This window comes from Cricetulus griseus, chromosome 2, assembly GCF_003668045.3.
Source record: "Cricetulus griseus strain 17A/GY chromosome 2, alternate assembly CriGri-PICRH-1.0, whole genome shotgun sequence".
NCBI classification, from domain to species: Eukaryota; Metazoa; Chordata; class Mammalia; order Rodentia; family Cricetidae; genus Cricetulus; species Cricetulus griseus.
In genome coordinates this window covers 204,963,260-204,975,635 of record NC_048595.1, presented here as the reverse complement: position 1 = coordinate 204,975,635, position 12,376 = coordinate 204,963,260, and the positions used below count along the sequence as shown (strand labels likewise).

Sequence of the window (12,376 nt, the reverse complement as noted above, 5' to 3'; positions counted from 1 at the left end):
TAGCCCCCCATGGCTCTAGCTGGGCCGGGGCCTGGTGGGAACAGGGACCCGCTTGCCTTCCATTGCTAGTCTTGGGGCTGGCTGTTTATAAACAATGACTTTTGCAGCTGAGAGCTGTGAGCTCCCCAAGGATGCAGCCACGTGATGTGATGGGGGGTGGTGGATAGAACTCCCTTAGAGCCCTCCTCTTCATCTTTGTGGTTACTAGCTAAGGAGGGGTGAAGCTGTGAGTATGGGGAGGCTTTGCTAATCTCTAGATCTGGCCAGAGCTCCTTACCCCACCCAGGAGGAAAAAGAAGAGAGACGGATTAGAATCCCCCCCCCCTCCCGTCCCCACCCAATAGTCTGCTAGTGGCTGAGTAGACCAAGTTACTGAGCTGGAGCAGTCGGCAGATACAGCCACCCGGCTCCCAGTGACCTAGTAATCATGTAAGATGCCTGGAGCCTGCTTCCCACTCCTAAATGAAATGAATGGGAATATTGGGAGTAAACTGAGACAAGTTTCCTGCCCTCAACTCCTTACTGTTGCCGGTGTGCACCTCTGCCCAGATGCATTTTTCTAGCAGTAGCCTCCTTGATGCAACCCTGCAGGCCGTAAGTGTAGGCTATGTTCCTTCCTTTTAGATGGCCCTGTATCGCTGGGCCACTGGAGTGCCATCTCTTTTCAGTGCCTGCACAGAGGTTTGGGGCAGTTGGCTGACAGCTGTTTGACTATGGAACATGGCCATGACTTCATGGGTCTGCACTTGCCTCTTGTCACGGTTGCTCTGTGTCCCATAGGCAGTAGCTAGGGACCATTTGCCTAGGGGAAGCCAAGACAGTCTGACAGGTATCCTGAGACAGTAGCGTTTCCCATCCTCTCCATCCTTGGCCCTACAGACCCATTTCAGAAAACCCTGTGTCTTGCCTAGATACTTTCCTTTTCTGCTTATCATCCTGCTACTTGGAATCTGCATTTGTCACAGCCTAGGTATACTGATTGGCCGGTCTCCCCAATATCTTCTAGTGGTGGTCCATATTCAATGACCATTGCTAATGAGATCTCAGTCCTACTGTCTTACAAGCAGTCCTGACACTGGTCAAATAAACCAGCCACAGGGCAATTTTTATTTTTAATTCTCAAAGAAGGGTATTTTCGGAGCAGGAATGGCAGGTGGGAAGCACAGAGATAGTTGGGGAGACAGCTTGGTTGGAAACATGTTTGCCAAGCAAACATGAGGAGCTGAGTTTGATCCCCCAGAACTCATGTGTAAAACTGGGAGCAGGAGTGTTGTGAGCTTGTAATTCCAGTGCTGGGAAGATGGAGACAGGAGGATCTCCAGGACTTGCCAGTCAGCCAGCTTGCCTGTATCAGCAAGCTCCAGGTTCAGTGAGAGATCCTATCTCAAAAAATAAAGTGGAGTAATTGAGGAAAAGACCTGATGTTGAGCTCTGGTCTTTACATGCATGTGCACACAGGACATAAAAAGAACGCCTATGGTGTATTTGCATAGGAAGAAGACCCTATTGCTTCCCATTTATTCTTCCCAACTTCTCGGCCCTAACAGCTAAGGAGATTCAGAGAGTAACAGTGAAGTGCAGTGTGCCCTCTGGTGTCATGGGGTCCTGTGAGGGGTCACAGGGCCAGCTCTCCTTGGTGGCCCTAATGATGGCTACTATTTGATTAATCTCTTTGACTGCCCTGGGAAGAGCTGTGTTTGTGACCCTCTTGTGTCTCTCTAGCTCTGGTGGGTGTTTAGTGGATGTTTATGAATGACTGTGGGTGTTTGGGTGCCTGCTATTGGAGCCCGGGCTGGCCCAGACCCTGGAATGAGATGGTTGTATTCTTTTCCTCCTGCGGGTGCCTTGTCCTAGGCTGAGTCCCTGCATGCTGCCCCAGGCAGGAAGCATATGGCTCAGGCCTCCATGGTGCTTACCCCTGTACTGCCCCTGTGTGCCTGTAGTGAGTGTGTGTGCCTGGAGCCCAGGCCTATGGGCTTTGTGAGGTCATCTTCCCATTGCATTTGGCTTAGCTGACCCTCTATAAATGACTGTGTCCATTTTTGGGCCTCAGAAGGGTGACTAGGCAAAGCCAATTTAGGGTGGAGGCAGGGTCAGATGACAAGAGGATTAGAGGTTGGCGAGCTGGGCCCCCTGGGGGATGGGGTGGTTGGGGAAAAGAACAGCTGGGGTTGGGGGGGGGTGTGTGGAATCTTGCCTGCCCAAGTCCATGGCCTAGGAGTCCTCAGGGAAGAGTATTTGAGGGAGGCTGGGTCTTGTTCTCTCACTATTGGGCCAGTGGTTAAGCACAGGTTGACGGTCCTGGGTACAGTGGGAATATGCAAAACGGGAATGTTCCCTTGATGGCTGGCTGTCCCTGAGCATACTTGGAGGGGTGCAAGCGAGAGTGTAGGGGGAATGCCAGTGCAAGTCTGGGGTTGCCAGTCCACAGCACATCTCTGGCATGTGGAACAGATGCTCAGCAAAGGAAGGGGCAGCGTGGTTATTTATAGGACCTGGACATGTGGTGGTAAACTGCGCCATGTTGCTTTGTTATGCCACCTTGACACAGGGCAGTGAGCTGCCTTGTCTTCCCTTGTGGTAGGCGCATCAGCTTCCATAGGATGAGCTGGGTTTGAACATCAAGCATCTGGTGGTGACCTAAAGAGTAGCTAGGATACCTGGAGGAGCAGGTGCCTGTGACCCCTCTTAACAGGATTTGCTTTTGCTGCAGTCCTGACTCCCTGCCTGAATCATACAGCCTTGCAACTGAGGTCATCTGGGCCACTGAGTTTACTTAGACAGGCTTTTCCCAGTCTGAGCACCCAGCCTAAAGCTGCTGCCTTCCTTGCAAGACATGCTCTGCATCCCATTTTCTCTGCTGAAACTTCCAACCTAGATCAGATTTTTTGAAAATCCTTTCTGTAAATGGTTTATCTTCCCTGTAAGAGCCTGCATCCTGTATGAGGTGTTGGGTGCTTGGGGGCGGGGACATAGGCAATGCTCTGGAGATACTAGTCTCAAGGAAGGTGTCTTTGGGATCTTCCTGAGCCCCCCTCAGACTTGGTGTCCTCAGTAGTATACTGGCTGTGGCAGGTGGAAGCCAGGCATTTACTACTGTCCTGGGGGGAGGTGGCCAAGGGGAGCCTGCTAGGGAGCCTAGAGTACAGGTATGGACCCAGGTGTGAAAGGCCAGTGAGGATGGTGAGAACTTCAGATCTGTGGAAGAGAGGGGTGGTTGGATGAAAGGCTCGGGCCAGATTTAATTAAGTGTTGCATGCTGCCGCAAAAAAAAAAAAAAATCTGTGTACCCCAGGGATTCTCACAGCAGCTAAGGCAGAACCACTTTCTACCACTTCCTCACAGATCTTTTGAGATCCCCTTGTCACCTTCTTTCTCTGGCTTCTACACTGGGTGGCCTTGGGTAAGTTCTTCCCAAGTTGTGAGGCTGGGACAATGCTGGGAATTCTTTAGTTCTTGGATCTTGCTGTAAGTCAAGGATGTACCTCATATAGCTTTTGTCCCCCTGAGGTAGATCTTCTATCCTGAACATCACCATGGGTCACACATGGGGCCTCTGGGTGCCCCTGACTGGCGGCAGGACCTTAGTCAGATGACAGGTCTTCTGGGAGCCTCCTGCCCCACTTAATGGGTAAACTGAAGAGAATGATGGCTCCTTCTTACAGGTATGTTGTGAAGAACAGAAAGCATTTGACAGACACCTGTCACATAGCACATGCTCACTAAATATCAGCTAGGTAGGTAGACTGATACCACAGAACCTCCTTGGGAGTCCCGTGTCCCTACAAGGCCCACTACTCAAATAGTTCCCTGGGAGTGTCCATTACAGGCCTCTGTAGACAGCTAATCCCTGCTGATCTCTTAGCCTGCCAGGGCTTAGGGTAACAGGCTCGCTTGTGTGTGTGTGTGTGTGTGTGTGTGTGTGTGTGTGTGTGTCGCACATGTATTGTGTACTGTGTACATGTTGATGTGTATGGTGCACATGTATGTGAGTGAGTGGTGTGAACAGCCTTGCAGGCACAAGGCTTGGATTTAAGAATCAGAATATTTTAGAGTTAACTCATTCCTACAGAAAAACCCTAACCTGGGTCCCCTTCTCAAGTCTTTTGTTTCTTGACACTGGTGGAGTGGTGATGCATTTGCATATTTGTTCTACACAGCATGTAGCACACACGGTGTGCCCAACACTGAGGAAGTGGGGGTCAAAGCCGTGCCCCGTGGAGCTGATGTCCTAGCTGGAGACATGATTATCATACAGTGGCCACAAGCAGGAGCATGCTCCATGTGTGGAGACCTATGCCTGTGCTTAGGTTTTAGATGGACTTGACTACAGATGTGGATGGCTGCCTTGATGGGGGAAGGCAAGGGGAAGAGTCTGGTCTCCAGGTGATAGGCCACCTCTAGTAGTGGGGACTTCCTGTTGGATGTCTAGCATGTTGTGTTTTCCTCTTTGGCATGCTTCCACTGGATTTGAAAAATGCAAAGAAAAGCATGCTAATCCTAAAATTCTACACCATAGAGGGGCAGGCCAAGGCAGATATGTAGCTTGAGGTGGGTGTGTGTGCAGGGACCGGTGGGTGGGAGTGCCTGTTCAGAGTGCACTTTGGGGAACATGGAGAGGCACCTAATGGATGCAACAAAGGTGTCAAAGATGGCCTGGACTAGAGGTGTGCCCTTGCAAGGTCCCATCCAAGCAGTGTTGCAGTAGAAGGCCACAAGCCTAGTGATCTCCCCACACCCACGCCATGTTCCTATCCTTGGACAAATCACACCAATCTCTCTGACCTCAGTCTTCTCTTCTGAAAAAGGGGTAATGATACCTGCTGCCTGGGCACTTAGGAAATTGAAATAGAAATTTTGCTGGGTGCTGATATGCAAGGTGAGGCCTGAGAACCACTAGTAGGATTGATTTAATCTCTCATTGCTCTAATGCCATAGAAGGGAATTCCTTCTATGCTTTTAAAGCCCCCTGCAAGAGGCGGCCACCTCCTAACAAGGTTAGTGGATTCTTCACATGCTATTAAGGAGCAGGGGTCAGAGTTGTGGAATGGAGAAGAGAAAGGCTGCTATTCCTGCCCAAGAAAGGGAAGCTTCATCAAATATCAAGTTAATAATAATAGCTGTGGGTTACAGCATACCTACATCTTGCCTTCATGGCTTCAGTCTTGTGAGTCTCACCCAGACTAAGGGGCTGGCAAGGTGGCTCCGCAATAAAAAGGCGCTTGTCATCAGCCTGACCATCAGAGTTCTATACCCGATCCCTGGGGATCCCATGTGGTGGAAGAAGAGAGCAGATATCCACATGTATGTTATGGTACATGTGTGTACATACACATGTGGAGACACATGAATAAATAAACAACTGAATAATAAGTTTTATTATTCTTCAACGAAGCTCCAGAGTTCAGTTCAGTGTATATCTGTGGATGTCTGTCTCTGCTTCCATCAGCCACTGGATGAGGGCTCTAGGATGGCATAAATAGTAGTCATCAATCTCATTTTAGGGGAAGGGCATTTAAACAGTTGGCCTGAACAAGGGGGAGCACATCGACCCCAGATGCTGTCTGGGAGGCCAGTACAGGACTGATCCAGACCCCTGAACATGGATGTCAATGAGGAGGCCTCTGCACTCCAGAGGGCCCCTGGTAGTGGATTAGTATTTTTCCCTGGTGTAAGAAGGGACTTTGAGAGCCCATCCCACGTGAAGGGATGCACTCTTGACCTGGACATATGGGGACGGGCCTAGGCCCAGCCCAGGATGATGTGGTGGACTTTGCAGAACCCCTGTTGAGGGCCCTACCCTGCCTGGGGAGTGGAGGGTGGATGGGGTGGCAGGTAGGCCAGGGGTGGGGGAGGAGGGATGGGGGTGAGGGGAGAGAGAAGGAGAAGGGATTGACATGTGAAACAAGCTTGTTCCTAATTTGAACTAATAAAAAAATTAAAAAAAAAAAAAACTGAAGCTTGGTCCAGTGGTTGACACTTCAGACCCTCTGGGCCAACCAGACTTAAAGTTTCTTGCTTCTCCTGCAGTCTGCTGGGAAGATATTTACAGGTGAGGTAGTCTTTGGCCCCTGAGACACTTGACCCTTAAATAAGAGGTACCCCTAATCCACTTGAGGTGGAGGGTTATACTGTGTGTGGCAGACTAGTGATGGAAGGCCTGGCTTTCCAGAGCAAGACTGAAGATGATGGTTCAATCTCATAGCTGAGGACAGACTAGACCGAGCCTGTGTGTGTGTGTGTGTGTGTGTGTGTGTGTGTGTGTGTGTGTGTGTGTGTGTGTGTGTGTGCACTTGTGTGTGCTCTCCTGTGAATGTCCATATGAAGGCCAGAGAACCTTGTTTTTTGGGACAAGATGTCTCCTTGAACCTGGAGCTTGCTGTCAGTGGGATCCCTGGATCTGTCTCCTGCTGTGCTGGAGTTACAGTTGCACTGTTCTGCCTGGGTTTTACTTGGAGCTTGGGATCTGAACTCCAGCCTGTATGTTTGCATTTACCCACTGGGTCATTCCCCCAGTTGAGAAACTCCTTTTATTCTGAATTATGTACTGCATACTTTAGTTCCCACCATTGCTCCAAAGTCCCTTTTATATAACCACAGGGATACTAGGTGTTTGGAAATATTCCCAGGAGGAAATAGCTACACTGTTGACCCCACACAAGCCAGGAAATCTTTTCTCAACGTGCAGCCCCCTGTGGCCTAGGTACTGCCTCAATGGCAGGGTACTGCCTCCTGCCTCCTCATGGTGTCCAGGCCTCCAGTTCAGCACACAGCAGGTGTGCTGACACACAATCTAAGCATGAAGTCACCCCCCAAAGTGCTTAAAAAATTGATTTCAGTGTGCCCACCTTGCAGATGTCCAAATCCTTCAGAGGTCAAGCCTGTTAGGTAAATTAATATAGTATTTGCATAGAAACTATGTGCATCTTCCTATACGCTGCTAGCTGTCTGTAGATGGTTTATAATGCTCAATTCAATGTAAGCACATGCCATATCATATATTGCTCAGGACACAACAGCAAAACAAAATCAAAATCAAAAACAAACAAACAAACAAACAAAAACCCAAACAACAACAACAAAAATCCCTTCTGTGTGTGCTCAGACACCGTTTTGTCTTCTGAAATGTATTTGATATTCATTTTATTGAATCTGTGGCTGTAGAATTGGAGGACCAGTGTACTTACTGCAGAAGGACGCATGACTTCTGACAGCAGGAGACAGTGCTGATGGCTGACAGGCCTGGAGGCTGACTGTGTTTTATGATGGAGAGGAGGGATGCTTGCAGCACAACCAGGACTAGCGTTAGCCTGGAGGATGCTGGTCCCACCCTACTCTGCCACGTTGGGGTAATCTAGGCCTCCCCTTCTCCATGGTCAGATGGATGAGTAAATAGCTTAGGCATGTGGTGTAGTAAAGTCTCAAGTGGCTGCAGATTTGCTGCCTGGTGAAATCGTTCTTGTGGCTGGTCAGGGCTGTGTGTGTGTGTGTGTGTGTGTGTGTGTGTGTGTGTGTGTGTGTGTGTGTGATGTCACAATGGATGGATGGATTGAGGTCACATCTTGGGGTTTGAGGGGGAGCATCAGACTATCTCTGGGTATCCCTGGGAAAGGGCATTTGTATCTCTGGTGTCCTTTGGAAGGATGCCTAGCTGCATCGTCTTCCCACTGCAGTGAGGGCCCTGCACTAAGCTGAGTCCCAGGCCATCATGGGAGTGAGTGGGTGGCTACAGACAGCAGCTACTACAGGTCTAGCTAGGGAGGTATTTTCCCCTGTCAGAGCTGCTGCGAATCCTAGACCTTCCATACTACCACAGGCTTTGATCCTCATAGAGCCACCCTGGCACCATGTCAGGGCAGCCCTGGTGGAGCCCTCAGCACGTCTAACCTGAATTAGGCTCTGGGGAGAGTGCAGCTCATTTGGGCTGAGGTGGTTTCTCTCACCAAGCATCTGGACATTATGGGTCAGGAGCCTGGGACGGAGATTTCTGCGTTCCCCATGGAGCTGCCTGCCTCTCACACAGTGCCCGCACGGGCCTGGATAATTAGAGAGGGCTTCCAAGAGGAGGAGGTAGACCCGAGCTGAGCTCCTGGGCAAGGTGGCAGGCTGGGCTATGGGGACATGCTTCTGGCAGTTGTGGAAGGAGAATTTTCAAGGCCTGTTTGAGATGGAAAGTTAATGCAATTGGGAGGATAAGGCCTGAGGCTGAGAAAAGATGAATGGAGACCAGGTGGGGGAAGTAACAGCGGCCTCATCTCAGACTGGGTCTGGCTCCTGCTTGCACATGTGTGGAGGTCAGAGGTCAACTTCAGGACTCTGTCCATCTTATTTTATTTTTTTTTTATTAAGTCAATGACTTAATCTGGATTATGTATGTGTGAGTGCAGGTTGGCTTCATGGAGCATGCGTGGAGGTTTGAAGACAACTTTAGGGAGTTGGCTCCACCTTCCACTCTGTTGAGGATGGATCTTTTGTTTCTGCTGCTGGTACATGTACTCTGGGTAGCTGGCTTCCATGAGCTTCCAGACCATTCTCTGTTCTCTCCTTCTCTCTCACTGGAGGCATGCTGGGATTACAAATACACTCTACCACATCAGGGTTTTTATATTTGCCCAGGGTTTCAGGTCATCAGGCTCATGTGGCCATTGTCCTTAACCACTGAGCCATCTTCCTGGCCCTCTTTCACCTTGGCATTTTGAGTTAGGGTCTCTCATGGTTTGGAATTTTCCAAGTCATCCTGGCCGGCTAGTGAGCCCCAGGGATCTACTAGTTTCTACCTCCCAGAACTGGGATTGCAAGCGTGTGCCACCACCACATCTTGGCTCTTTTATGTGGGTTTTGGGGAGCAAAGTCAGGTTCTCTTGCTCCTGTGGCAAACATCTCACCTGCTGGCCTGTGTTCCTGGTCTTCTGGTCCCTGGTCTCCTGGGTCAGGCCCTTTAGCTTTCTTCCTCAGGTGTAGCGGGAAGCATTCTGTCTCCCCAGCTTTCCTCAACCAAATATTAATTGTTTTGGTGGTTACTGACTCTGGGCACAGGGATCTCAGGCCAGCTGGGATGAGGAAGTGAACTCTACACTCTTGGGGGGGGGGAGTAACTTTGGCCAGAGTAGAAACCAGCTATTTCTGAGAGCCCTACAGGCCTGGACCAGGTGGGGCTGGTGGAGAGCCTCCTGCATTGGCTCTGTGATGTTTGGGCCTTTGGAGGGGATTGGGGGATTGGGGTATATCAAGATGGGGTGACACCAGTGGATCTGCTGAGTAGGAATGTCAGGACCCACTCACCCTCTTTTTTTTTTAATTTATTTATTAGTTCTAGTTAGGGAACAAGCTTGTTTCAAGTCCCTTCTCCCTCTCCCTCCCTTCACCCCCATCCCTCCTTCCCCACCCCCCCAGCCCACCCCCCACCCCATCCACCCACCACTCCCCAGGCAGGGTAGGGCCCTCAACGGGGGCTCTGCAAAGTCCACCAAATCTTCCTGCCACTCACCCTCTTTAGCTACTGCCTAGAAGAGCATGGGACTGTCCCTCACTCTTGGGTCCTGCCCCCTGTGGGCATGCCTGGCTGTAGGTGCAGGCTGCAGGGTGGGAGATGGTGAGACTGAATTCTGTTGAATGGAGGAGGATGGGATAGTTGTTGGCTGGTGAGGAGGTGGAGATTTCCATGGCTGCCTGTGGCTGGAAGAGCTTTGCTGGAGCCTCAGGCCCGGAAGGGGGGTAGGGTGACAGGTTAGCCTCAACAGCTTCAGCCCCCTTCCAACAGCTGCAGCTTCTTTCTTTGGACCTTTTTCTAAGTCCACCCTCTCCCTGGGACTTCAGCCAAGATGCCTGAGCTCTGGCAAGCCTGGGCCCCACTGCTGAGCCCAGGATACCCACTGATACCCAGAGGTCTTCAGTGAACCCCATTTCCATGCTTCTGGCCCTCAGTGTTTTCCCTGTTTCTTTATCCAAGGTGGCATGAGCTATTTTACTTCCTGTTGCACACTCCATGGAACTGACTCAGAGATTAGACTTGCATGATGGGATAGATGGGGGCTCTGACTTAGACGGGACCACTGGCAGGTAGACAAGAGGAGAATTGGAGCTGGATGGGATAAGAAGGAGGAAGAAAATTTAGTGACATCTAGGAATAGGTAAGAGGACTTAATGTGTGTGTGTAGAGAACCTGTGTTCTGTCCCCCCCCTGCCCCCCATCCCCCTTCTCCTGACAGGCCTAATCTACTCTGACTCTGGGGGATATTGGGAAGGCCCCTGATGGTCTGCAGTTAGCTTTTCTCTGTGCTTAAGTCAGGTTTCTAGAAATTGAACTGCAGTACTCTACGTGGCTCCAGGCTGGGGCTGTAGGTGGAGGAGTTAGACAGAGGCACGGAGTATATTTTTTTCCTCCTCCCTTTATCTGCTTAGGAAAGCCCTGGGATTTCCTATCCCGGACCTCATTCTGAGCCCAGGGTGGCAGTCAGCAAGTTCAAGCATTCCTCTTGTTTCTTCCCTTGCCACCCACCCAGCACTGGAGTTAGGAATTTGAACCCAGGTCCTTAAACTGTTTCCTGCTGAGCCACAGTCCTAGCTTTGCCTACCTCATGCTGTCCTCCTCTGAATCCAGGGAGTGAGAGGATGGGTGAGGGGAAGTGTCTACCCTAGAGCAAATGACAGATCAGAGCGTCTGTGTTTTCAGATGGAACCTGTATGTTACTGAGGCTCTGGTATGTGTTTGGGAGGTGGGCAGAGTCCTTGGAGGCTGGCACTCTAGAGAAAGTGAATGGACCCTTCACTGTGTCAGGGATTTCTCCATGACATTGGATCTCTCCTTGACTCCAAAAGTGTGCCAGGGGGACTAAGATCTGGGTATTCTCTGGAATAAAGGTCCTTAGAGGTTCAGGGCTGGATATGAATAAAGCCAGCTCGACCCCTGAGATGGTGGTAACCAGTGGTCAAGATATACCCATCATCTCCGTGAAGGAAAGATTGGGGACTCTGTGGCTGACAGAAGGCTTAAGGATACATTTCAGCAGTACAGGCTGAATCTTGTCCTCAACTGAAGGGCAGACCCTACTTCCTATCCCTTTGACATTGAGAAGGTCGCTTGTGGAGTGGGACACTATCTTCCATGGTAGAGCTGAGCTGTCACTATTTGTTATCCAGGACGCTGAAGGTCAGGTTGTAGCCTTTTACAGGGTGTGTGGTGTACCTTAGACCAGTGTGGGTGTGTGAGACTGCTCCGTGGCCTCCACCAGAGCTCTTGGTATTTATGCTCAATCCAGGCCCAGCTTGGGATCCAGATGGTGGGGCCTGAGGCTCAGTGGGAAAGGAGGAAGTAAGTCATCTCTTGCAGGGGGCCAGCCCCCAGGCCACACAGCCAGGCCAACTCTTGGCTCTGGGCCAGCCTGTGCAATTTGTGGGGCTGCCATTTATTCCCAGCCTCACCCTTTTCTCCTGCCCCCCTGCTTGGGCCCATTCTCAGGATTGGCAATTGTCGAGTTAGACAGCTGCCCTGTGGACAGGGGCAGCTAGGAAGTGGGGCAGACTGATCAGAGTGTGTGTGCGGCTTGGCTTTGGGTTCTGGAACCTCTTCTGATGGGGACTCCATGCTGCCTTCCCTGGGCTCACCCCTCAGCCCTTCTACTAGTAACAGATGGTGGGACCCAGCTCTTGGCTGGGTCTACTAGAATTCTGAAGTCATAGATGGAAATGTCTACTCCAGCGGAGAGGGACTGGGTGACTTGCCCAAGGCTGCAGTAAGGTGAGCATCCTCTGGTTGCTTTCTTCTCCTCACTTTGTCTCTCTGAGCTGGTGGTCCCTTAAATGTTGAGCCCAGTGGTGCTCAGGGGCCCAGGCTGAAATTATGCCAGGCTGTTCAGTTTGCAGTACTCTCGATGCTGGGCAGCAAGCCAGGCAGTGCTCAACCTCTCTGAGCCTTTCCACTCTCTTCTGCTGTGATCATTAGGACTTGGAGTGGGGAGCCTTGTGTTGGCCTTGATAGAACCACACAAGCTGTCAGAACCCTTCCCTCCCAAACTTCCCTTGACGTTTATCTGGAGGTAAGGGACAATGACTTCTCTGGCCTCCTCATGTTCTCTTCCTCTCCTCTGATGTAGTCATTAGGACATGGAGTGTAGAGCTTTGTGTTGGCCTTGCTAAAACCACACAAGTTGTCAGAGCCTTTCCCTCCCAAACTTCCCTTGACGTTTATCTGGAGGTAAGGGACAATGGCTTCTCTGGCCTCTCCATCCTCTCTCCAGTCTCCTCTTTGCCTACCATACTCTCTAAATCATTTCCTTTCCCAGCTCAGGAAGAGTGGGGATCCAGCTCTGCAGCCCAGGTTGGCCTTGAACTTATGGCCCTCCTGCCTGAGCCTCCTGAGTGCCGGGACTATAGACAT

At 50.8% G+C, this 12,376-nt stretch overlaps 1 protein-coding gene across 5 annotated transcripts in view; it reads left to right on the top strand.

Moving 5' to 3' along the window:
• Positions 1 to 12,376, top strand: part of Bin1 (bridging integrator 1) — a 57,849-nt gene that overhangs the window by 1,215 nt on the left and 44,258 nt on the right. The window lies entirely within an intron of this gene.